The sequence below is a fragment of the Ambystoma mexicanum genome, chromosome 12 (genome assembly GCF_040938575.1).
Source record: "Ambystoma mexicanum isolate Mex_15411 chromosome 12, UKY_AmexF1_1, whole genome shotgun sequence".
Taxonomy (NCBI): Eukaryota; Metazoa; Chordata; class Amphibia; order Caudata; family Ambystomatidae; genus Ambystoma; species Ambystoma mexicanum.
The window spans coordinates 1,076,301,163-1,076,324,222 of record NC_090936.1 but is presented as its reverse complement, the minus strand read 5'-3'; the positions used below and the strand labels follow the sequence as shown (position 1 = coordinate 1,076,324,222).

Genomic DNA, 23,060 nt, shown 5'->3' with positions numbered 1-23,060 from the left:
AATTACTTCCTCAGCCTGAGACGAGCATAATAGAAGCCCGAAAAAGAAACTCCATGCACAGAAATCAGCCCGCTTAGTTCCAGTCTGTTCTGCTTATCTTGCGCAATGCTTATGCGCGCTCAACGGTGCGCGTGGCGGAGCAGCAAGGTTGCACAGAGTGAACTTCTGCAACAGTTTGAGGGCTGGGTATTGCATTCTAGTGCCTCTGTTGGTTTACATCCGCTATAAGAGCTGTGTGTCTGTGAGTGGAGCTTGGAATGTTCGTGTGAGGCATGGAAGGTGGTGAGTGAGAGGGTTTCAGGATGGACAGTTGGGGACTAGCGGGGAGAGAGCCAAGGATAGAGGCAGCATACTGTTGATCTCCTTATCTCACCTTTCCTACTAAAGCTGTAACCAATAAAGAAGTCCTACCTTTTGTAACCCTGGCTCTCTGGTGGTTCTCTCTGGCAGGCACTTGCAAACCAGATATACTGTCCTCAGAGAAATGAAAGTAGCAATGCTGCCAACATGTGGCCCTTTCAGAAATGGCCCCTAATCGTGAAGCCCACTGATGTAAGCTGTGACTCATCAAGATGGTCGGACTCCATCAGTTCAGCCCCTCCTCACAGCATGAATCTAGTCCTAGCAGGCATATCCAATGTGTGTCCCTCTGGATGTGTTGGACTACAACTCCCATGACCCTTTGCATCTGACTGTGCATGTTAGGGCTGATGGGATGTGTAGTCCATAAAATATGTAGGACCGCCGATTGAGCACCCATGGTTTCTGGTGAACGATTTTTTTCCCGCAAACTACCTTTTCACTCCCTGTGCAAAAATGAGACTGAGCACACCACGCACGCCTGCACTATCCTTACAGAAGGAAGACATTTTTCAAAACCATGAGATGGGAAAACTAAAGCGCAGTGCCCCTTCTATTAGCTAGGAAGTCATATGAATTTCAAGATGGAAGTGACGGAATCGTTTGAGATGGAATTGATTTAACTAGGGAGAGGGAGGAGGGGCTTTGCCTTTGGACATGGCAATCCCAGATGTTGTTGTTGTTTAATACCTTTATTTGGCGTGAGCCATTTCGGTAGAGACACAACGGAATGTTTGCAATCACCAATATACAATACACAATATACAAAACACATCTTTAAAACAGATCGCAGTTATCAGAGTAAGATCCACAGGAAGCAAGATAAAAGCTCATCGTCAAAAACAATTGACATGCTATCAAGATCAAGAGGTTTCAAAATCATCTATTACAAGCAACCATATGCTAGAAGTCTAGTTCCTCTTCAGCGATTCGCGGGAATCACCCTAGGGCCTTGTTCCTCCTTAGCCAGGATCTGTGAATGTATTTGGCGACAAAATGAGCCACCGACAGATGCACAGAGTTCTTACACAGGTGGAAACGGCTCCACTAACAGTGGGAACGGTGTGAAGTCTGAAGAGGGGGTTCAAGTAAGTCATTCTAAGGTCTTTCAATTTATCACAACATAATATAAAATGCCCCATCGTTTCCTCCCCGTTTTCCCAGAAGGTTTACTAAAGGCAAATGAGTCATGGGACTGGAGAACCAGGGCGAGCTTGACCTTTGGGGAGGCTGACCATTGAGAGAAAACAGAATTCTCACCCATCCCTCTTCTGATAGCCAGGACAAGTAGGCAAGATGGTCTGGGGGGTCTCTTTAAGAAGGGCCTGAATGGTGGCAGTGCGCTTCCTATGCAATGGCCTCCTCTATCATGGTTTGGAGTCAGAGGCCGACAACCTGCTGCTCCCAGGTGTTTTGAACTACGACCTCCATGATCCTTCGCTATTGATTATACTGGATTGGGCCGGTGAGTGCTGTACTCCAAATCAATTGTCAAGGCAGATGTTGATGACCCCAATTATAATGGTTCAGGTTGGTTCTTGTCGCTTTTCTCCTGTGCTGGCCCCCTGTTACTTTGCTGGCAGGTGATTTCCAAAGCCAGGTATTTTTATTTATTTATTTGTTTATTTATTTCCATTTTTATAAAGCGCCACACGCCCGTGGGCCTCAGAGCACACCAAAAACAAGACAGGGAGAAAGGGTCAGGGAGGAGGGCCATAGCAGCCTATGTTCAGCCTGGGTTAAGGTTGAACAAATGGGTTTTTATTTCCTTCTGCAAGAAAGGTCATCCTCTTAATCTTGCCATTCCAATGCATTTTTTCAACAAAGCGCTCTTACCTCCGGGTACATCAACGTACCGTGTTTTACAAGTAGCATAGAACCATATTTTATTTCACAACAAAGAACCACAAAGTCCAAACGATTGCACTGTGCACCATATTTTGCTTTTCAGCTGCAATGGTCCAAGTCAGGTATTGGACTGGAAGCTAATGCGATGCTGTTTGGTTGCTTTTCTAGACGTGAAGTTTAAAAAAACCTATAAAGACACTTTATAAAAGCAATAGAAAAACCATCATCATTAATCTTTCTTTTAATGCTTCTTGTAATCCCCCTGTTTTCATCAGCACAATTGGTGTAATTAAAGCACAGAGCCAGAAAGGAACAAATTACCAGCAGCAAGCAAGAGTTTGTTTTCAATTTGTAAAATGAAATGCTCTGCAGTGAGGTGATTTTTCACCTGGAAGCAAGCGCTGCAGCACAGTCAATAGGTTGGCACTTGATGGCTCAGGCTGCGCGCACTGAAGTGAGGAATGACTTTAAATGACCGGCTTTGAGTGGATTAAAATGCACCAATCAAAAGTAAGGCATTATATAGGCTGAAAACCTGTCCAATAGGAATCAGGGGTTTGATCAGGAATAGTGTGCCCGTGTACAGGGCGCTCTGTGCCCTGCAGGAGGCATTCAGTGGAAGTCTAGAAGGGACTGTCGAACCTCCTCTACTGTGCCAAGAGCGCACCCACCTGAGGGGTCCCCTCCAAGGGGAGGGCTAGGGGAGCTATAGCCCCGGGTCTTTTGGTTGTAGCCCCTGATAGAAGCTCAAGGGCTACAAAAAAAAAGTCTAGCTAGCCCAGAGTATAGACAGTTCCAACATTAGCGTAGCCCCAGATCTTTTCCAGAACTAGCAACACCCCTGGTGCCCACTAATTTTGGAGGTGCGCTTTGACAGAGGGGCATTTGCCGATTTGTATGGGGGCAACCAATCTGAGCGAAGTGACCCCTGTTGTCTCTGCACTTGCTGTGCATGAATAAAGCATGGGCACTGACAATTAAGCCAGTGGAGTGACTGCATGGGTGCACTTTATAAGGCAGAAAAGAGGATACCGGAGAGCTGATGGGGACCCCACCATGAAAGGTGCAATGGTAGACAGCTCTCCCATCCCACTGGGGGTAGTGACTCCCTATCAAATGAGGACACGTGCACCTGCCCGGATCCTGACAGCGCAGGAACGACGACGCTCTCAGTGACAGCAAAGCAGCAGAGCTCCAGAATATTTGTCAGGGCAGTGGGTGCACCCCTGGGGTTGTGACAACCCTGTCGCGCTGCTCCCAAACACCGCACCAGTGCTGTTGTCAATGGCACATACAGCCCTCAGCTGCGCCTGTTGCCGCCATGTCTGTTGGACCAAGTGTGGTCCGGGGCTATTCTAATCGAGCTCAGAACCTGATCAATAGAACACCCCTAAAAATCAAGAAACAGTGAGAAGCCAATAGAAAAGAGATGTTTGTACAACTTGACATGTTGCTAGATGCTTGAGACAAATATATTCTCTGGAGGAAGAGAGAGGCGCAGGGACATCATTTCCCCAAAATGCCTGGGGTAGACATCTGATGACATCACATCTGCATTGTGAATTTGAGGTGTTTAAGTGCAGACTAAATCAGTGACTCACCCCCTGAAGTCACCTGGGAAGCCTGCAGGAAGGCAAGGAGGTAGTAATCATTCTCAAAATGTGTCAGAAATGCCTGAAAACACTAAGATCCAGAGTCATGCAGACCTTAAAACAACGACAACCTTCAATGGTACACACAGGCCCAAGAAGCCCACAGTGGCTGCATTAAAAGTACCTTCAATGGTATGCCGCGCCCTAAAGCAGCAGCAACATTAACCAGGCTGCAGGAGCATAAGACCACATTGTCTACCTTCAATAGTATGCAAAGCACAAACTCCACAGTGTCTAAGTTCTACAGCACACAGAGCCTTCGCGGTAGCAGGCGCAGAGATGGAAACTCAGAAGCAATGTTTGCTTCTATCTTGTCTACGCAACTGAGGAGCTCCTCAACAAGAAGTGGGGAAGCTCTTCATTCAAGCAAATTCAAAATGCATAGATCGCGAGCCCTGCGGACCTTAAGGCAACACAGACTACCTTCAATGGTACGCAAAGGCCTAAGAAGTCCACAGTGGCTGCACTGAACGATACCTTCAAGGGTATGCATAGCCCTAAATCAGAAACAACTACATTAAAAAGTATGCTGAACCAGAGAACCACATTGTCTACGTTCAATGGTATGCAGATTCCTAAATCCACAGCGGCTACGGTAAACAGTATGCAGAACCATAAGACTACACCGTCAAACCATCAATGATATGCGTATGGCTACATCAAATAGTATGTATAACGTTAAGGCCACAGCAGCTACAATGACTAGTATGCGGAGCCCTAACTCCACGAAGCCTACCTTCCACAGAACGCAGAGCCTTAGCGATAGCAGGCGCAGGGATGGAAACTCAGAAGTGATGTTACCAGAAGAGTATCTCCTCGATGCATTTGAGGAGCACCTCACCAATGAGTGTGCAAAGCTCTTCATACAGGCAAATTCGATACTCATTGATACAAGACTCCTTTTTTTCTGTTTTTTTGTTATTGTGCAACAGTTAATATAAAAGTAAAAACTTTTTTCACATATGCATTACACTTATATTAAGTTCATACATAAAAATATCGAAAGAAAGAAACATAAATATGTAAAAAAAAGAAAAGAAAACTTGTCAAGCATCAAAACAGACCATTGTTAAAGCTTTCCATTTTCTTCACAATAATTTGCAAAGAATGACAGAGATATAATCAAGCGTTGCTGTGTACCCCACAATAGTCTGTAGTTTCCGCCCAATCATTAGTCGTACCCAATGGAGTTCTGTCAATGCAGAAGTGCCCAATAAGTGAGTTCTATCCTCACCCAGGGCTGAACAAACCGTCAACAGATGTTTTAAGCTTTCCTCGTCACCACAATTCCCACAAAATCTACAACTAGAGTCTCCCTGTGTATGATCCCATGCACTTATACGTTCCAGCATTGGTAGCTGGTTGAGGCGGAAATGCAGATATATGTATTGTAATGGAAAGATAGAGATGTATTTAGAGATGCCTTCCCTTTTGGTGTGACATTTAGCGTTGTCACCATAGATTGTATATGAGCCCAATTTGTCTGTATTTTCCGGCCAATCATACGTAAAGAGCTTTCTTTTAGTTAGAGACATGTTGGTTATACGTTCTTTCAGTAGAGGAACAGATTTGTTGCAGATTGTTCACATCTACTGTTTAAACCTGGTAATGGTAAAGCCTGAGTCCCGTGTTTGATTTTTCCCCCAACTCTGATAGAAGGAGTCTGGTAGTGGGTACAGAAGCTTGGCAAACTCAGCCATGTTCCTCCATAGAGTGTGTTATGATGGCATTTGGAAGTGAGTTTACCAACCGAGGGTTCTTTTCCAGAAGAAACCCTGCATGGAGTTAAGATAAGGGCCCAGATCAATCAGAGAGATGTCCAGGCCCTATAGCAGGGTTGGTTCCACCTTGAGCGAGTAGAATGAAAGGAGGGATCTCAGGGAAAAGAGACACAGCTGCAAATAAATTTGCTTCATTTTAATTAGCAGCGGGTGAATTTCTTTTTTAGGGAGGATTTCCAACCCCCTTTAGAGCGTTTGTTGGAAACTTCATAGCCCAATTATCTCAACGTTTGAACTCTCATTGAGGGGTTTTCCCAAACTCTCCAATTAAAGGTTTTTGGGCTCTTTTTTGTCGTGATGAAAATTACTTTGAACTTCTGTCCATTGATTTGAAGATGGTTCTCCATCGCGTAATTAAAGAAAAGGTTCAGCTTTCTTTGCAGACCCATGGAAGTAAGGTCAATAATACTATGTCGTTTGCAAAGGCGATCCAATCAAGCGTTACCAAACCCAGTTTTGCCTCCAAGATTTTGTGCATGTCCTCCACATAAAGGTTAAATAAGGTTGGTGCAACCACACACGCCAGTCGCAAACCCACGAAGGTGGAAGTCGAGACTGGCAGGGCACCCTTCCCATTCAGCCATACCCATATTTGTGTAGAGCAGTGCCAGGAGCCGGACCACATGCACAGGGATGTTCCATGCAAGAAGTTAGGCCCACAGCCTGCCTGTACTTACAGTGTTGAACGCGTTTGGCATGTCTATAGAGGACATATAGACAGTTCCTACCCCACCGCTTTTTACAGGTGCAGGTAGGTGGGACATGGTGAAAGCATTTAGCAACGTCCCAATAACTGAGCGACAAGGGGGGCAAGTGCAGAGACTTCGACCTGCGGCTCAAGTTCGCCATAACTGGATGTTTGCAAATCCCAGACGAAATGGACATGAAAAGAAACATTATTTACGAGATCAGGGATATACAAGGTCATGTCAAGTCTCTGGTCACAGTGAACTCTCAGGCTGTGCATAGTGCAGCCAGGGAAGGTCTGATTCCCTTTATGCAAAGTTATTTATTTTATGCTGGGAAATCTTCGTAATGAGCATCTGTAGGGCAACTTCGCCCTGCTTTGTGTTCATGTGTCCGTCTGCCCCATGCAAACTTTTGCACTGGAATTACCTTATGCTACTGGCCAGTGAAGAAAAAGGTCAACTTGCTCCTGCGAGACACCATGCTTTAAGAAAAAAAAACGGCACCTTCATTAGGCCACCAAAAATCTGAGATACTCTGTGTTTTACCATTTAAGCAGGGCGGCCTGTTTATGCAAGTGTGTGTTATATAAATGATTGCATTAATGCATGCATCTAATGTGCACCATCCTGCAGCAGACCCCTCCACCCTGAAGGAAATGTGGAAACAGACTTGGAAATAGACCAAGGCAGAGCAAAGATGCAGGCCATACAATACACAGAAGTCTGTGATTCTCCTATAAAAGCCTGTAAATAGTCGAGTTGTGACATTGCTACTTATCTATAATAAGAGAATGGCATCTGTACGCTCTGTAATCAGTTATTACAGTCGGTTGTGCTATCACAATGCCTGATGTTTGAGCCAACAGAGAGCACAATTCCAGCTTGCATTGCAGCACTTAAGAAAGTCAAAACAAGCGTATAAAATGAGTGTCTTGTAAAATATCTCTCTGAGACACTTTACATCCATAACGAACATATGCTGGCCTCTTTACTGTGTGCAATGCCTGAGTGAAACACACGAGAGCAAGAATCGATCTGGATGTTGCTACTTATTTTAAAGCACCAAACGTTTTTAGATGCCATGTATAAAACCACTTAAAACATTTCTTGGCAACACATTAGGAGTTGCATAGTCGTTTGTAAGGCAGGTTCTACACTGATTATATTTCTCAGCAACTGGAAGGTCTCTAACATTAGATTAAGCAAGACTCCAGGCATTAAAGGGGGTGGCGGTGTATGGCCACGTGTTATAAGGAATAAAATCCCCCCTACCATATGTAACAAGGATATTGCAAGTCACCTTGGTCTTCCGTGACCTTATAAGGCAATTTGTCCTTCGTCCTCGTTCCTCTATTTGGTCAAGGGCCTGCTCGGCGATTTGAAATACCCTTAGAACCTACGGTTGAGGGCACTTCATCCCTATAATACTATGGATGACATGAGTTATTTATTTATTTATTCATTTATATATACCGCGCCATAGCCCGCAGGCATCATGGCACAAGATCGTGCTCATGATGGGCTCTGTATGAGTAAGAATACGGTATGCTGCTCAATTGTCTTGTCTGTCGTAGAGCTCCAGCCCCAGAGCTCTACCCCGTGACGGCTGGCAGCCAACACCTCAGGCCACTGGCATTCGAGCTGGCATAGCGATGCCTCGACCGCCCCAAAATACCATCATTCGAGACCCAGCTTGACTGAACGCCTCCTCAACTTCCCAGCTAGCTGTCTGCCAAAAAGAGAAACTGCCGGCTGAAAGGGCAGCCTTTGTGTTCCAGTTACAGAGAAACCCCATATCGGTGTGAATGGAAACCGCATCAGAGCCCAGGTTCCGCCCTGCCCTGAAGACAAAGGGGCATTAACGGGAGAAGAAGGCCCAGAACTGGAGCGGCGAAGTTGTGCAGAGAGGCCGAGCGGCAATACCCGCACACCGGAAAATTGTCCTTTGAGTAACTTACAAGCACGTGCAGTGGGATACAATGCCCTCTTTATTGTCACGGTTCGGAGTCCTGGAAATACAGCCAAGGAGTTGACAATATTATCTGAATTTTTTTTGCGATTCCAGTGTCATGTCACGACTGGACTGATACCGTGACATGCATAATGTCTCACCCAGGAAGTCAGAATAGGTCATCCGCAACAGCATGGCACACGGAGAAACATACACACACAAGCATAGCTGCTCACATATATAACAATACTAAAGAAAAATCTTTGCACACAAACAGTGCATGATGATGTGATATGCAAAGTGCAATGCAGACACAACCACGCAGTCGGGAGGGACCCCTTACTGTTCGATTATAGAGCACACGGGGCAGGCATTATTTGACCATTCCTAACATGGCCACCACTGATGGGAAATGATGCAGGACTATCCTGCCCTTCTGCCCCTGCAAGCTGCACTAGCAGATCTGCTGTAGATAAGCAGGGGTGTGGGGGCTACCACTGATGGGAAATGATGCAGGACTATCCTGCCCTTCTGCCCCTGCAAGCTGCACTAGCAGATCTGCTGTAGATAAGCAGGAATAGGAGTGGCTACCTCTGATGGGAAATGATGCAGGGCTATCCTGCCCTTCTGCCCTTGCAAGCTGCACCCGCAGATCTGCTGTAGATAAGCAGGAGCAGGAGTGGCTACCGCTGATGGGGAATGATGCAGTACTATCCTGCCCTTCTGCCCCTGCCAGCTGCACTAGCAGATCTGCTGTAGATAAGCAGGAATAGGAGTGGCTACCACTGATGGGAAATGATGCAGGGTTCTCCTGCCCTTCTGCCCTTGCAAGCTGTACCCGCAAATCTGCTGTAGATTAGCAGGAATAGGAGTGGCTACCACTGATGGGAAACGATGCAGGACTATCCTGCCCCTCTGCCCTTGCAAGCTGCACTAGCAGATCTGCTGTAGATAAGCAGGAGCAGGAGTGGCTACCACTGATGGGAAATGATGCAGGGCTATCCTGCACTTCTGCCCTTGCAAGCTGCACTAGTAGATCTGCAGCAGATAAACAGGAGCAGGAGTGGCTACCACTGATGGTAAATGGTACAGGTCTATCCTGCCCTTCTGGCCTTGCAAGCTGCACTAGCAGATTTGCTGTAGATAAGCAGGAGCAGGAGTGGCTACCACTGATGGGAAATGATGCAGGACTATCCTGCCCTTCTGCCCCTGCAAGCTGCACTAGCAGATCTGCTGTAGATAAGCAGGGGTTAGATAAGCAGGGGGGTGGGGGCTACCACTGATGGGAAATGATGCCGGACTATCCTGCCCTTCTGCCCTTGCAGGCTGCACCCGCAGATCTGCTGTAGATAAGCAGGAATAGGAGTGGCTACCGCTGATGGGAAATGATGCAGGACTATCCTGCCCCTCTGCCCTTGCAAGCTGCACTAGCAGATCTGCTGTAGATAAGCAGGAGCAGGAGTGGCTACCACTGATGGGAAATGATGCAGGGCTATCCTGCACTTCTGCCCTTGCAAGCTGCACTAGTAGATCTGCAGCAGATAAACAGGAGCAGGAGGTGCTACCACTGATGGGAAATGGTGCAGGTCTATCCTGCCCTTCTGGCCTTGCAAGCTGCACTAGCAGATTTGCTGTAGATAAGCAGAAGCAGGAGTGGCTACCACTGATGGGAAATGATGCAGGACTATCCTGCCCTTCTGCCCCTGCAAGCTGCACTAGCAGATCTGCTGTAGATAAGCAGGGGTTAGATAAGCAGGGGTGTGGGGGCTACCACTGATGGGAAATGATGCAGGACTATCCTGCCCTTCTGCCCTTGCAGGCTGCACCCGCAGATCTGCTGTAGATAAGCAGGAATAGGAGTGGCTACCACTGATGGGAAATGATGCAGGACTATCCTGCCCTTCTGCCCTTGGAGGCTGCACTAGAAGATCTGCTGCAGATAAGCAGGAGCAGGAGTGGCTACCACTGATGGGAAATGATGCAGGACTATCCTGCCCTTCTGCCCTTGCAAGCTGCACCCGCAGATCTGCTGTAGATAAGCAGGAATAGGATGGCTACCACTGATGGGAAATGATGCAGGGTTATCCTGCCCTTCTGCCCTTGCAAGCTGCACTAGCAGATCTGCTGTAGATAAGCGGGAGCAAGAGTGGCTACCACTGATGGGAAATGATGCAGGACTATCCTGCCCCTCTGCCCTTGCAAGCTGCACTAGCAGATCTGCTGTAGATAAGCAGGAGCAGGAGTGGCTACCGCTGATGGGAAATGATGCAGGACTATCCTGCCCTTCTGCCCTTGCAAGCTGCACTAGCAGATCTGCAGCAGATAAACAGGAGCAGGAGTTGCCACCGCTGATGGGAAATGATGCAGGACTATCCTGCCCTTCTGCCCTTGCAAGCTGCACTAGCAGATCTGCTGTAGATAAGCAGGAGCAGGAGTGGCTACCGCTGATGGGGAATGATGCAGGGCTATCCTGCCCTTCTGTCCTTGAAAGCTGCACTAGCAGATCTGCTGTAGATAAGCAGGAGCAGGAGTGGCTACCACTGATGGGGAATGATGCAGGACTATCCTGCCCTTCTTCCCTTGCAAGCTGCACTAGCAGATCTGCAGCAGATAAACAGGAGCAGGAGTGGCTACCACTGATGGGAAATGATGCAGGACTATCCTGCCCTTCTGCCCTTGCAAGCTGCACTAGCAGATCTGCTGTAGATAAGCAGGAGCAGGAGTGGCTACCGCTGATGGGGAATGATGCAGGACTATCCTGCCCTTCTGTCCTTGCAAGCTGCACTAGCAGATCTGCTGTAGATAAGCAGGAGCAGGAGTGGCTACCACTGATGGGAAATGATGCAGGACTATCCTGCCCTTCTGCCCTTGCAAGCTGCACTAGCAGATCGGCTACAGATAAGCAGGAGCAGGAGTGGCTACCACTGATGAGAAATGGTGCAGGTCTATCCAAGTGCAAAGACATATTGGCAGTAATGCTTCGATGCAATGATATCCTGGCAGCAGTGCACTGCTGCAAAGGCATATCAGCAGCTATGCCCCGATGTAAAGCCATACCGGCAGTCTTGCACCAGTGCAAAGTCATATTGGCAGTATTATACTGCCAGTATTGCATCTATGCAAAGGCAATGCACTGCAGCACATGTCTTGCAATCGCCATTACGGCCTTTCATGCCGAAGTTTACTTACATCCTCTCGTACATCTTCTATACATTCACAATTGCTATTTCCACGTCATCCTCCATGTCACATTCTAAATAAAAGGTGCTTCATTATTGTCTCACTACCTACACCGTCCCTCTACACGCCGTTCAATTCACAGCACTGGGTAGCTCCTGTTCCCTTCAGCCGGGATCTTCTGCTGACAAAATTGAAGCCATTTTTAGAATTTCCCTGGAATATTCTTCGACCGAGGGCTAGAATTTTCTGCACAGCACTTTTTGGGGAGCTTCTAAAAGTGACACTTTAGGTATGAAATCAAATGAAAAAAAAACAAAGAGGTGATGGCTGAAAGGTTTAGAATGAATCTTAAGCCTCTGGCAATTGTTCTGGACAACGCTCTAGACCATCGGTCTTCTCCCGCCAAGCCATTACAGGAAGGAGAAAGACCATATGCCTCTCAGGCTGGTACAGATGGGTGCTTGGTGACCATGGATCCTTGCTGAGACTGAAACCTCCAGCGTTGCAATAAATGAGGGCCAGACCTAGATGTTTCAACCCCACCCCCACCCCCCAAATGAAACCACTGGCCAGATCCCCCTTGTTTTCAGAAATCCTCCATCAGCGGCACTGGTGAGCACGTACGCTGGTCGCACGCACAAGCATCATTCATGAAATTACAAGCATTCATTGGAGGGTACTGGATCGCTGGATAATCCAGGACCTCCCCTAGAACAAAGTACCTTACACAAAAATACAAAAATAAATGGCTGAACACAATGTACTGTGCCCACTGGTTAGACTAATTGCAGCCTATCTCCATTTGGGAACTTATAAAATGGGTGGCATAGTACTACAAATAAAGTTAATTCATATTCTTACAATATGAAGGGCACCTTGGCACCGTGCCAGGCGCGCGGCCTGGCACACGGCTTTGGAGAAGCACCAGCTCCCGCTCTCCACCCCAGTCCTACACTGTTCCCAGGGTATTGTTCTCAATGCATTAGGGGCTGGGAGGCCTTCGAACATCACTGGGTTGGAGAGATATTGTGTAGCCAAGGCACTGTTTTCTGGGACGCGCCTTCCCATAAGTGTGCACTAATTGGTGTCGCCCAGCAGGGATGTTCCAGTGGGATATCACTTACCACCATATTAGTAGCCATGGGGGCTTGCGCATGACTGATGCGAGTCACGTCCAATTTAAGTGTCTGATCATTAGGGGGTCTGTATGGCACTGATTAGCCTCAACATCGTTTGTACTAATTCCTCTGATTTCTAGGATGCTAAATAGTATTGGACAATAAGCCTCCAGCTGTACCCTATCAGGGACCATCAGTGCCGCGTCACTGAGTTCCTTTCCCAAATCTAGACATATGCGATCTGCCTGCCTTTCTGCTTCAGCACAATAACCTCCTGTTCCTGGGCCAATCAGCAGCCTTTTCCAATGGCCCCTACACTTTGCCAATGTCCATCCAGGCACTTGCGCCTGCCGCCTGAGCTCCCAAGTGAAAGAAATAGAGAATAACCCCATTTGCCCCCCTAACCTCACATCCCGCGCCAGCTCCCATGCCTGCAGCCTATTCCACTGCTAAACCGGCACGACCAAGAAACAGTTTATTTGCAAAACAAGACTGTGGATAACTACTTGCACTCGAGGTGTTTACATCCATGCACATGCATCGCTGTGCACGTCGGCAGGCCACCTGCAGCACTCATTGCACGTCGCCGCACAGATTTTGTCAACAGCTGCACTGCAGTCACCTCCCATTCGTGCGGAACGGAAGAGACTGCACGTCTTATAAACACATGCGCGTCCTTCACCAGCATCCCCGGAAACCGCACTTCAGATTTCAGGAGTACATTACAAAGTTTTAAAAAGAGAAAGAGCACAACTAGTGCTGATCCATAGACGAGTGGATGGATGGGTTTGATAGACAGGTAAATGGGTGGGTGTGTCGATAGATGGATGAATAAATGGGTTTGGTGGACAGGTAAGTATGTGGGTGGATCGGTAGGTGGATACATGGGTTGGATGGATGGCTGGATCCACCCCCCTACACTTGTATACCTCCTCTTGCCCTGCATCTATCTCCCATCCTAGCATGATCCCTTCTGCAAATTGTGGTACCGTTATTAGCGCCAGAGTCCCTTTGCGGGTCCCGTCCTTAACGCCTGGAAAAACCAGGTGTTAAGGGAGGACCCGCAAAGGGAACTCGTAGTAGGGCGGTAAGGGATCCCTTACCGCCCACCTCGTAATGAGGCCCCATGTGTTGTATAGGCACTTTATGTATACCCACTAAATACAATGGAAGGATAGATGGCCTACAAACCTGTATCAAATCAATCCATCATATCATGTGTGAGGAGGCAGGCACATTGGTGGATGCAAAGATGGACAGAGAGGCTGAGATGGGTGGATGGGTGTTTAAAGTGGCACAGAGAACGACGATGAATGGCTGGAGCTGAGTGGTATAGCACAGACGAGCAGCTGAGTGATGTAGCACAGAGGAGGAGCTGAGTGGTATAGCATGGATGAGGAGCTGAGTGGTATAGCAACGATGAGGAGTGGAGTGATGTAGCACAGATGATGAACTGAGTGATACAGCACAGATGAGGAGTGGAGTGATGTAGCCCAGATGATGAACTGAGTGATATAGCACAGATGAGGAGCGGAGTGATGTAGCACAGAGGAGGAGCAGAGTGGTATAGCACAGATGAGGAGCTGGGTGATGTAGCACAGATGCGGAGCTGAGTGGTATAGCACAGATGAGGAGCTGAGTGATGTAGCACAGAGGAGGAGCTGAGTGATATAGCATGGATGAGGAGCTGAGTGGTATAGCAACGATGAGGAGTGGAGTGATGTAGCACAGATGATGAACTGAGTGATACAGCACAGATGAGGAGTGGAGTGATGTAGCACAGATGATGAACTGAGTGATATAGCACAGATGAGGAGCGGAGTGATGTAGCACAGAGGAGGAGCAGAGTGGTATAGCACAGATGAGGAGCTGGGTGATGTAGCACAGATGAGGAGCTGAGTGGTATAGCACAGATGAGGAGCTGAGTGATGGAGCACCGATGAGGAGCAGAGTGATGGAGCACCGATGAGGAGTGGAGTGATGTAGCAAAGATGATGAACTGAGTGATATAGCACAGATGAGGAGCGGAGTGATGTAGCACAGAGGAGGAGCAGAGTGGTATAGCACAGATGAGGAGCTGAGTGGTATAGCACAGATGAGGAGCTGAGTGATGTAGCACAGATGAGGAGCAGAGTGGTATAGCACAGATGAGGAGCTGGGTGATGTAGCACAGATGAGGAGCTGAGTGGTATAGCACAGATGAGGAGCTGAGTGATGGAGCACCGATGAGGAGCAGAGTGATGGAGCACCGATGAGGAGTGGAGTGATGTAGCAAAGATGATGAACTGAGTGATATAGCACAGATGAGGAGCGGAGTGATGTAGCACAGAGGAGGAGCAGAGTGGTATAGCACAGATGAGGAGCTGAGTGGTATAGCACAGATGAGGAGCTGAGTGATGTAGCACAGATGAGGAGCAGAGTGATGGAGCACCGATGAGGAGCGGAGTGATGAGGCAAAGATGTGGGATTTGAAAAAGATCACAGTGGGAAATGACACCAATGATCAAGGGCAAGTGATAACATATTGAATGACAGATATACCTAGATTATTTTGAGACATTGGGCCTCATTACACGGTAGGCGGTAGCCATGGCGCTATTAGATCAGATGGTCAGATGATCTTCCATTCCTTTGGCTGGGGCACCTTTTCTTCAGTTGTCATGTCCCCCGCCCAACATTTTCAGCAAAGTTTCTCCACTGCGGATGGTAGAAATCCTCACGCCTATTCATTCATCATCTCTGGGTCAAATGTAGCGGTGTCTTAACGGTCTCTAAGAGCAAATAGCTTCTCTACGCATTCAATCGGTTAATTAAAGGGATGCCTGCAAATGCCTTATCTATCTCCAATGTTTGCTGCAGATCAGTGATTGGGTATTGAACCCCAAGCTTTGAGATGCAGAAGTCTTTGTAGATAGGCCCATTCCGCATTATGACGGTGGCCTAATAAAATAATATGAGATAGTACCCCGGAAATAATTATCAAAATAATACCTTATTACAACAGATTATCATTTCCATAGTGTAACGTGGTAGTTTCATACAGAAGGCTTTGATCAACACAATGCTTAATCGAGCACTGTATTTGTAATATACATTTTCGGTCGCACTTATAAATGCTCGAAAATAGGTTATGCCGGTTTTAAAATTTGCAAAATTTGCAGAAACAAAATTCTGCAAACAATACTTGTGCCACAAAATTTCTCAGCAGCTTCAATGAAAAAAGATGCATCTAACTTTTATTTTTATTTTACACGAATGTGTGAAGGAGTTTTGCCAGTGTCATATCTGGAACTCTTGTGAACAAAAAATAAAGAATCGTGTACAAGTCAGCCATCGGAATTGAAAGTTCATGCACAAGCTGGTTAAGAAACGCCAAACCAGCATAAAACATCATGAATGGCGGGAAAACGTCCAAACCTCTTTAATAAGAATACAGAAACATCTCTGTGAATCAGTCACATCAACTAACGCCTACTGGTCATGACCAGAATTAGTTACACCCCAAAAGAAGATCAGGTTTTGCTGTCGAAGTCCGCACCAGTGTAGCATGATCTCTGCTGACGCTTTACCGCACTACCTGCAGGTTGCGGTGTCATTTCATCCAGAAATGAAAACAATAGAGGAGATGGAGGCGGTACAGACAGAGGATGCCTTTAGAATAGTTTGAGGGTATGGAGAACAGATAATGGAATTCAGAAACCTGGCTCATGGGAAAGGATGCAGGCACCGCTAGCCCCCTCAGTAAAGGCTGACCACCAAAGAACATTCAGTGTTCCAGATAAGATTTGGAAGTGCCATTATTTTACTCCCTATGTTTTTAAAAAAACTTCTGGGAGTAAAATGATTTTTAGGAAGTAAAAAAGAAACGCTGATTAGAAATGGGAGTATTTTATAAGTGAGCAAAAATATGTATTAACTGTAAAACAGAAATGTTTTTGTAATAAATATTTCTTTGCATCTACTTTATTCATGCACATTAAAAGATGTAGATTAGGGAGTAAATATAGAAATTTGTTCCTGTGGTTCTACGTGTACTACTGGTCCAAACATATCCATGGATCTTGGTGGGTGAAAGCACGGAGCGGGGACAAGCTCTTTTATCACAGTTTCCTATTTTTTGTTGGGAGTATTTTTACTGCTTATTTTTCTTTTTGGGCCACATTTGCCTATTTTAAGGGAGTAAAAGTTGCTGATGAACCCGTATCTGCAGGTCTCAGCACAATATTGTAGTCAACGTCTAATGAGTTGGGAAAGCACGAGTCCGCTACGATGGGAAGGTACCGTCGTAGAGCGCTGTCTCAGGACAACCCCACCAACCTCATCCTCAGGCATTCCAGATGGAGCCTTCCTCCCCATACCCACCCAGGCAGTCAATGGGAAAGTAGCTGGCGTCAGGCGCGCAGTCTTAACGATCCCGACTCCGGTCCCTCGACGGTGCTAGCGGTGGATTTTGACTGTGCCAGGCAGTTTCCTATTAAAACATCAGCATGACGCCTCCATGAAGGTCAGCCATCGGGGGACCCGCCTGGCAGCTGTTTATTTGTTTGTTCGAACATTATCCTGGGCTGCCTGTTTATTTACATGCACTCAAGTATCAAACAGTAAATATTCGCTCCCAGTAGCAAACACATGCCTGCGCTAAAGTATTTTTTTGGCTGGCGCTCGGCTCAAAATGATCTCTTTAATGAGTAGACAAGACAATTCATCTTTAAAAATGAAGGCTCCGACCGGTCCCGTGCTCTGGGGCACGGGACGTTCGGTTAGCTTCTCGATACCCCTGGACCCTGGGGTAGGAGCTGGCATGATGAAGCTGGTGAGATGCCTCATCAATGTAGATGCATTAGCCTTTATCTTGGAACTCATCCTGGCTGAGGCTGCCAACCGTCGACATCTCATGCCAGCCTGTATCGCCGGAGTACACTCCATTGTCTATAGCCATCGACGGAGGTATGAAGAAATAGCCTACTGGGGGTGCCCAGGCGGACCAGGAAATTTGCCATCAGCGATATTTCTTGTTTCACCACATGCAGTCCACGCTTGGACATGCCCTGCATGAGTTAACATGCATTAATCACAGGACTCCACGTGTCTAATCTGCACCATACGGGCAGGCCGTTTTGGATCTTAAATTTAACCGCATGGAAAAAAAAAAGATAGGCGCGGAGGCAGGCGGCTATATTTTTAGCAGCAATTCTGTTTATTAAAATATGCAAAGCGATGCATCTTTTTCCAGCTCAAGCTTTAGCATCTCTGGGTAAGTGTCCCGCTGGGCCAGCTCTGACACAGCACTCATGCCTGCAGACAGCGCCTGATTGCGGAGCAAGAGAACCCTTGAATACCTAGTCGGCTCCGTGGTGCCAAGAGCAGCCAAAGCCATGGCGGGACTGGGCGGAGCATGTGGCTGTCAATCATTGCATTCTCAGCTTCGACGTTTCACTGCAGGGATAACGAACCACACAGGAACAGGGTCCACAAACATTGAAAATTGCCTCCACGCAAATCCAGACTGTGGGGTGTAGAAACACTATTTCTGGAAGTTTCATAAGTTGTTTACACACTGAACATTCCATGGGAAATTGTCTTTTTGTCAATACTCATTGGCTCTGCCCAAAAACAGCCAGTTCAGAACTAGAGCAAACATTTCTTAATCAACACATCCCTCCAGTAAATAATTCCTAAACACCACAAATCTACCGCTAACCACAAAATTCCTAATTCCATGCGACCTTTAAGAAAGCAGTCACATCTGATCCCTCCAAGTCATGTCTTGCCACACAATCCCATGTCCTCTTCCTTGGGACTGCTAGGAAAGCAAACCCAGCGGACCCCCTACATGCATGTCTTGCCACACAATCCCATGTCCTCTTCCTTGGGACTGCTAGGAAAGCAAACCCAGCGGACCCCTTACATTCATGTCTTGCCACTCAATCCCTAGCCTGTTTTCTTGTGACTTCTACTGTGCTCTAGGACCTTGAAGCGTCTCATGTGCTAGATGGAATTACCAATAAAGATCTCAGACCCAAAACCCCAAAAACCGGACCAAATCAAAGAGTATGGCAAATACTACTCTATTAACCGCTTGCATAAAGTAGGGCAATATGGCGATCGTTAGGCAGAAGTTGCTCACACACACAGAAACTAGATTATACAGGAGTCTTATACCCCGATTTACGTCACCTATGACATCATTCAACGGGGCAAACAAACTAAACCCCTATTGCGGGGAGAGATGGTTAGGGGAACATATACTATGTGTAAGCTCCATAATGTTAATAGCACCATTGGCTAACCCTTATCTAGGAGACACGCCTTGACCCACCTAAATACGTATAATACTGATAAAGGAAAAATAGCAGCGAGTTGGCCTGTGCAACATTGTTTAGCATGCTGCTTCATCGACCTTCTGATTGGTTTGCATTCTACCCCAACCTTGGACTCTTGACTCGTGAGCAGAACGTAAGTCAAATGGAACCGTTGTGCTTGAGCAAAGTCAGATTACTCCCTGCTCTCTCAATCCATCATCTCTAATACGTCAGGCCCCAACCAAAGCTATCTTGTTTGTAATTGACCTTGTAGCCTGTTCTCTGTCCTGGGACTTTTCAGAGAGTATAGGCACATCACTATCTTCTTTCGAGGCTTAATGGATAGCCCTTGTTTTCGACAACTGAATCATGTGTGAGGAGACTGCAAATGTGTCTATTTTTACCTCTTATTTACTGCTATTTGATTCAATTATACTGGGTGCCGTTGCTTCCCTTGACCTCTAGAGACTTGCTCACTCCATCTTGTATGGACTTTATACACTTTTAATTGTCAAATACTTGGCTCTTGCAAATGTTTCTTCTCTCCTTAACCTAAAAGAAATCGTTTCTTCATGAACGTGTTATCCTTTTGACTCCACGTGTGCTTTGCAATTATTAATTGAAATAGCATCCTTGATCCTAAGCCCATACACTCATCTTTGTTTTGCAAACAAATCTGTTCTCCCAGCATCTTCCAACTCTGAAGCGCTGGTCTATCTAAGAGGTAGCTTGAATGATTTTAATATGGGTATAACGTCCATCTTTCCATCATGACCATCCTAGCAACATTACATTTTCCTATGTTTTCCTCAAAAGCAAGCTTCTATATGTCTCATCTACCTTGCGTTGCTGCATATGTACACTTATTGATCGACAAGTTACTTTTTCTTCTTTGCATATATGAATTCTTCATCTTTAAGCATATGTTTCTCTTGTGACTTCAGCCACAGCTGTGTCTTTACGTATTTTCACATTGGTTCAGTGCATCTTCGTAGGTTTTCTTCATGGCATCACTCTGCTCCCGTCAGACCTCTCTTATCTCTCCATCATGTCCATGGGTGCTTTCTGACATCCTCCCACCCTCTCAGTGTGAGAGTGCATTCAGTATGGTTGTGTGAGTGCACAGCGTCTTTCATACACTCGATGCCGCATTGGAACAATACATGGTGTCCCATATGAGGCTTTTCTCCGGCTGTTCCAATAAAACGGAGGTGAGGGAGCTAAAGATAGCATGTCCACCTGCACCGCTACACCAGAAAAGCAAACCCAGCAGACCCCTTAGAGTCATGTCTTGCAACTCAATCCCTAGTCCTCTTCCTTGTGACTTCTAGAGAAGCAAGCCTAGCTGACCCCTTAGAGTCATGTCTTGCCGCTCAACCCCATGTCCTCTTTTATTAGACCTCTAGGAAAGCAAACCCAGCAGACCCCGTAGAGTCATGTCTTGCAACTCAACCCCTAGTCCTCTTCCTTGTGACTTCTAGGGAAGCAAACCTAGCCGACCCCTTAGAGTCATGTCTTGCCACTCAAACCCATGTCCTCTTCTATTAGACCTCTAGGAAAGCAAACCCAGGGGATCCCTTAGAATCATATCTGGCCACTCAATCCCATGTCATATTTTATTAGACCTCTAGGAAAGACACCCCAGTTAGCCACTATAAGCCATGTATTGCCATTTGATACCGATCTGTTTCCTGGAGCAATCGATCTATCAGATGAGATATATCATCATTGTGCACTACGCCCCCGCTGTGGGGGTTTACTGCAGGGGCCTTCCTTCCCTGTACTGTATGGCCTCCATCATGACGTAGGCAGATTGCTGGACACCATTTCTGCATGAAGAATATGGCGCCATCGCATGCAGAAGCCAGAGGGTTCCAGCAATGAAACAATGTGACCCCTCCTCCCCCATTAGCAGTAACGCAAGAGTATTTCTCAAAATATACATGTTATCCCCCTTGTCACCCTGAAAAAAATATCAAATTTCTTTCCAGTTTGCGGGGTGGACATGAATAAGTGCCAGCTACAGATCAAACAGCGACTGCGCCATATTGTGAATTGTATAGCAAAGGGGATGAGAAGGTGGGCACCTGACATTGACTCGTTGTCACCCTTTTTTGGGCTCCCGTGTTCTCTTTTGTCCCCCTTTGACATCCGTGTTATCCCTTCACAGATACATAGAAAAAGGTGTTCACATGCCGGAGCCGTGGTGAAAATATTGGCCTCCGTATTTTGGTTGGAGTTAAACATGGGAGGGATTTACAAGAGGTATTTGCCCTCAGAATCACACACTGAATATTGCAGGGTCCACAATAAAGCGAGCAGGAAAAAGAGGAGGTATTTGAAATATTGCTTGTTTTTACCTTCTCTGCCTAACTCCTAATGTGAAGTGCTTATATCCGTGTGTTTAGCTTTTGGTGCAAAAAATGTGTTAAAATGTCCACCCTGGGAAGTGTGCTCAACCAATCAGGTTGCTAGGAATTTGGGCAGATACTGCCAGGATCTGCCTGTGTTATCACAGCCACTCCTGCCTCTTCCCCTGGTGCCACAATTTATTTTCGCCATGCCGTCCCCCTTCCTTCCCCATACATGCCCCCAGGCTCCTCTCACCACCTCCAAGTCCTCACGATGTGCCACACCCCCCATCCGTTCCCATCCCATAGGCATAACTGCTGGCATGGGGCTTCTGACTCCAAACACCACCCTCCCACACTGGCACACCATAGAAATAGAAAAGAGAATGTTGTCCCTTTACTATAGTAGCAGCTTTCTTTTTTTTTGTTTAATGGGGAACTGGGTCAGTGCAATACATGTAGAGCCATCTCCATGTCACACCCAAGAGGGTTACCCCAGAAGCGAATACACACTTGTTAGGGTGCATAAAGGGCTGTTAACGACCCAGAGTACTTGCCAAGGCCCCTGCTTTGCTCGTGCCTACCTAAGCTCAGGCCGGTGGGCAGTTACCGGCCCTGTAAGCCATCAAACACCGGGATGATTGCTATAGAAGTTGTACACGACGCAAAGATCAAATGCCAATGCTCATGGTCCACAGTAAGACACGCAGTAAAAAGAGGTGGCATTTGAAATACTGCTTGTGTCTATGTTTTCGTTTTGACCACCTAATGCAAAATGAGTAGTGCCTACATCTTTGAGCTTGGCTTTTGGTTCAATAAAAGAATTAAAATTCATATAATATAGTTTATCGTCGTGAAGATTTTAAAAAATACATGTGAGTTGGAGGTCATGAAATATGTTTAATTATTGATGTCCATGGCATAAAATCATAAAAGAAGGATGTAACGCGCGTCACTCATGTAGCCCTGGTTTCAACATACTGAGAAACTGTCCTGAAAAAATTGACCCACTGTCCTGAAAAAATTGACCCTCACAGTAACAACCTTGTGCACAGTTAAAAACACTTCATTGTATAATCACTTAAATCACTTAAAACGTAATCATCCTTAATAAAATCTTGTGACACAGTACACATACATCGATGCACATATTAACAAGCCTAATGTAAAAAACATGTATACAAAGCAGCACCAAGACCATCAATGATGTCCGCCTAAGATTTTTGAAGCCTAAGTGTGGCTGAGTACCAATGCACCTTTCAACACTCCTAAAATGCCCAACCATTAATGCTGTAATGTAACAGCGGCTGCACATTTTGAAGCATTCCTGGGAGAAAGGTTGAACGGGTATCCACCAATTTAAGCAAAGACCTACACAGAGGGTTCCACCGGGAAACTCTAGATGCTTCCCATTGACATGATTTGTGTCTCTTTCTCCTTCCGCTACACACTCCCAAGCCAGCCATTCATTACCCGCAAGTTGTTTCCTTTCCCAGGTCTCTGCTTGACTGGCTTCTAAAATAGCCATGGACTACAGTGTAACACAAAACTCACTTGCCAGGGCATTGTTTGGCTTTCTTGGAATAAAGGGCGGGCATCCAAGCTGAGCTCTTTGAAACCATTCTTCGCTGGTTGTCTTCTTTATTAATTTTTTATTTCACCCACGTTGACAGGTTTCTTTTCAAATACCATTTAATGGGTCTGTTATGATGGACATATATGTCCCCAAACAAAAAGGAGCATCAGTACGTAACATCCATACATCACCTGTAAGCACGTAGACACGAGTGCTTTCTAAAGGCTGATGACTGTCACAGCTCCATCGCTA

General features: G+C 46.4%; 1 protein-coding gene across 4 annotated transcripts in view; it reads right to left on the bottom strand.

Annotated features, from left to right (window-relative positions):
- The window catches only part of PLXNA4 (plexin A4), a 1,277,179-nt gene that overhangs the window by 680,713 nt on the left and 573,406 nt on the right, over positions 1–23,060 (bottom strand). The window lies entirely within an intron of this gene.